Here is a 4,931-nt window from a genome sequence, read left to right as displayed (position 1 = left end):
TATTAACACATTTATGAGATTGAGTGACAGCGCTAAGCCCCTCCTCCTGGCTCTGATTGGTTGTTTTTGGCCAAGAGCGGTGCATTTCTTCAGACAGCAGTAATAGCTCAGGAAGGAGGTGGAAGAGCTTCTTTTCAGAGATTACCTAACATGTTGTCACAACATGGTGGCAGTTTTATCTTATATGGACAAAACGGTAACACTTTATTTGAAGGGGTGTGGATAAGACTGACATGACACTGTCATAAACATAAAAAAGTCTTTTTGAATGTTTATGACAGTTGTCATGAAGTGTCATTCAGTAAATAATGACACTTTTAATCCAAAGTTTCTCTAAAAGTTGCATTAAAAGTCCATTAAAAGTGCCAACTTTGCATGATTTTGTAAATTATGATAATTTAATGCAAAGTTGGAATTTTTAATGGACTTTCAATACAACTTTTAGAGCTCCAGGTTATCAGTATGGAGGCGGAGCTGACAAGGAATTAAATAAAGGACTGAAGTGCAATTATGAGGTGAGTACATGTAACAGATACTAGAGCTCAGAACGAGCAGAACAAAAAGGTTATTTACAGGAACCGCTAGCGGTTCCTGTAAATACCTGAAGACCTGAACCAGAACCAGGTCTTCTGGTTCTGGTTCTGGTCTGCTCTGCATCCAGAACCAGAACCAAACAAGGAGAAGCAGCATTCAGCTTCCATGCACCACAAATTTGGAACAAACGTACAGAAAACTGTAAAACAGCTGAAACACTGAGTGCCTTTAAATCTCGACTAAAAACCCACCTGTTTAGAGTTGTATTTGAAACGTAATCAATTACGAATTTAATGACAGTTCTTAACTTAATTTCTTTGATTGTTGCATGACTCTGTGTTTTCATATTTTTATTATGTAAAGCACTTTGAAATGCCTTGGTGCTGAAATGTGCTGTTCAAATAAAATTTGATTGATTGATTGATTGATGACCTAGAAGCCAATATAAAAATACCTACAAATTATAAAAAGGACTCAAATCGAATATAAATGACTGTGCCTCATCTATACAGACTGGTAGAATTATTTCAAAGTGATTTTGAGTCATTAGGTGACATGACCTGGAAGCTATTGAATAAAAACCCTCAATTTTGGTGAAAAAAATTCCTAAAAAATGGAAAATTATTTAAAATGGGAAAAAAAATGACTGTGCCTCATCTATAGAGACTAGTAAAACAATTTCAAAGTGATTTTGAATCAATAGGTCCCATGACCTGGAAGATATTGAAGAAAAACCCTAAATTTTGACGAAAAAAATTAATAAAAAATGGAAAATGGCTAAAAATGGAAAACAAATGTGCCTCATCTAAAGAGACTAGTATAATTATTTCAAAGTGATTCTGAGTCATTAGGTCACATGACCTGGAAGCTATTGAAGAAACCATTATATTATTTAATATTAAAATTATTGAAAATATTGAATTTAAAATTTTATAGATGCTATTTTGGCTCATGTAAAAGCCTGAATTAGCACTGACAATTAGTTCGTTGGTTACAATTCAAGGCATTTATTAACGTTTCTTTGACAGGAATGTTTGGTTCGGTAATTTGTTGACAGTCCCTAAGTGAACCTTCGGGCGCTGCGGCCGGGAGCGGTGGAGAACCGCTGGCCGACAGTAGCGTTCATAAATCGGATCAACCTTGAGCTAAACGCCGCTTACTCCCCGGAGCTCGAATATCGAATATCCAACTTGAAACTAACTTCACTGCGGTCATTAACGGTAGCATCTCCCGGAAAAATACGACTTTACTAAGACTGCCTGTCTCGGTCTCACCTAAGACAGCATACAAACAAAACCCGGAAAGTCGCCATCCATCAGTTATCTTAAAAGATTCTAGACTTGGCGCAAGTGGTATTTCTTTTTGAAATAAAACACAGGAACATTGGGTGTGGGACATCCAAGAGAAGGAGAAGGGGGGAGGGACTGGGGTCTCTAGGAGGTAGCGAGAACTAATATGCTAGCATTACATGGTGTAAGATTAACAACGGCCCAAACCCGTGTTTTAAATCAAGTTTTAAGATAATGTATCAAACCTCATGCGCAAAATAAAATATACCACAGAAATATGAAAGCATAGACTCACCGTTGGGGTTGGGTTTGCATTCGCCTCCATGGTCGCTAGCCTCGGTGATGCTGGTATTTCTTCACTATGACACCTGCGTCATGTGATTGGCTGGGTGTTGAAATCTGACAACGATTGCTAATGTCTGTGACCTGAAGTAACCTTGCCATTTTTGTACAGCGAATTTTTAGACGCTGAATTTGAGACGGCGAATTTGAGCAAGTTGAATTTTTAGGACACTGAAAATATTGCATTTGAATTTTTAAAAGTTGAATTTTTTTATATGCTGAATTTTTTTTAACACTGAAAAAATATATATTGAAAATTTTATCTTTGAAATAGGAATGTGAATTTTTTTAACATATGAAAATTGCAAACATGTACAAATAATGACACTGAATTTGAAAAAAAATTGAATTCGGATGCATTTTTTATTCAAATTCTGATGGCACATATTTACTTCCATACAAAAGGCAATTCAAAAGATCTTAGCAAACCATCTGCTGTAACTACAGGTAACATAAAGTCAATAGGCCAGAATAAGTTACTAATTTTAAAACTATAATTAGGTTATTTCAATCAAGACATGTTAAGTTTTAAAACTAGCATACTTTAAATTTATTTTCTTAACAGAGGTAATAAAGCTGTAAAAAAAAAACAGAAAAGAAAAAAAACAAAGTGTTGCTCGAAAACACATAACTGGGAAAGAAGCTAACATTGAAGGAAACTGACAACATGGTCGTAATGTGCTACAACTAGTTAAAATATGAGTATTTTAGACAGTAGTAAGCTCAAAGCAGAAGACAGTTTATGAACAAATACTCCTGCATCCCAGTGAATTTTCTATGTGGTAAAGTCTCCTTGGCTTTTTTCTCATTGTAGAAAAATTTGCACATTTTCGGGGGTGAGTTTAGTTTCTAGAATTTGTTGTATCACTATAACACGTAAGGAAACTGAAAATACATCTTATCTCTCCAGTAGCGGAAAGTTAGCTGAGGAGTTGTGTTGTAGATATCTCTGATCTGTGGTTTAAATGGTTTCCATATCTCAGAATTACAAGCAACAATCTTAAAATACTGTTCACTTTAAGGGGGTGAGGCAGTTCTGCATGTATTGGTGTCTTGTTTTAATGGAAGCTTGATCAATGATTATGGTAAACTCTAACTGCATGCGCAAATATTATTTATAATGGTCAAAACTATACATACAGGCTCACTTACGAGATCTACACGAGCCAGGAATGATGTTTTCAGACAAATGGCGCCGAGGATGTTTCAAAGAAACCACATCCTGGTAAGCTGTTAACAAGTCTGTGGCATATTTGACAAATATTGTAGAACTCATTTACTGTTGGTTGGCTTCCATAAAGTTTTAATAGTGCTGAGGCGGAGGCATGTTTAGTGTTTTAAAGTCAAAAATAAGTTTTAATGTTTGTGATCATCCTGATCCCATTGGAACACCCAACTATGTCCAAGCATATAGCAACTGATTTGAAAAAAAAATTCCCTTCTCACCCTCCGCGGGTGGTCTCTTTCATCCTCTGAGCTCGGGTCCTCTACCAGAGGCCTGGGAGCTTGAGGGTTCCTCCAGTATCTTGGCTGTGCCTAGAACTGCACATTTCTGGACTGAGATGTCTGATGTTGTTCCTGGGATCTGTTTGAGCCACTGCTCCAGTTTGGGGGTGACTGCCCCGAGGGCCCCGATGACCACAGGTACCACTGTGGTCTTCACCTTCCAGGCCTTCTCCAGTTCCTCTCTGAGGCCCTGGTATTTCTCCAGTTTCTCATGCTCCTTTTTCCTGATGTTGTGGTCACTTGGTATTGCTACATCCACCACAACGGCTTTCCTCTGTTCTTTATCCACCACCACAATGTCCGGTTGGTTCGCCATTACCATCTTGTCTATCTGGATCTGGAAGTCCCACAGGATCTTAGCTCGGTCATTCTCCACCACCTTTGGGGGTGTTCCCCATTTTGACCTCGGGGCTTCCAGTCCATATTCGGCACAGATGTTCCTGTACACTATATATATATGAAATATATATATATATATATATATATATATATATATATATATATATATATATATATATATATATATATATATATATATATGTATTTTATGTTAGCTTCTGCAATGGTGATAAAGCACTTTTTGTATTGTAACCTGTAATTTTCTTCTTTTTTTTTTTATCAAGCAAACACTTTATACAGTATTCTTTAGACTCCATAGAATGCCCACTGTCATTTTTGTACTTATTCCAAGTACATGCTAAAAACAAACCAAAAAAATAAGAAAGACAATTTAATTCAAATTAGAAACTGTTCAAGTTTTCTGTTGGTCAATATGGAATTCAAACTCTGGACATAGACAATTTCCCTGAAAACATTAATGGAAGATGTGGAACTGAATCAGTGAATACTTTTGCAAAGCATTGCATGCTGTTGAAAGTTGTGAAAAATGCGCACTAAATGGTGTGTAAACCAACACAAAGTCCATCAGTGTTGTAACACTATCCTACACTTTATCCCACTCTGCTCCACTGTCCACATATTGCTGTATGTTGAATATGGGACGTGCAGGATCCTTTTATTTACTCCCTACAGTCTCCTCAGTGGAGGAAAATGCCCACCTGGCTGCTCATCTATCATTTACAGCAATTAAAGATTTATTTAGCCACAGTTAAGCTGTAGTGGTGCAGAAACATTAATTAGATGTGATGAAAGTTGGAACAATGAAGTAAGGGGGAAAAGGTGCCAAGGAATTAGAACCTTTAGAACTTGTGGTAACGGCAAAATGTCAAATTCCAGAGTGAATTTCAGAGGTCTTGTTCC

Source organism: Poecilia mexicana, unplaced genomic scaffold (assembly GCF_051168715.1).
Source record: "Poecilia mexicana isolate PSO_F unplaced genomic scaffold, ASM5116871v1 scaffold_17, whole genome shotgun sequence".
NCBI lineage: Eukaryota > Metazoa > Chordata > Actinopteri > Cyprinodontiformes > Poeciliidae > Poecilia > Poecilia mexicana.
This window is presented reverse-complemented; position numbering follows the sequence as displayed.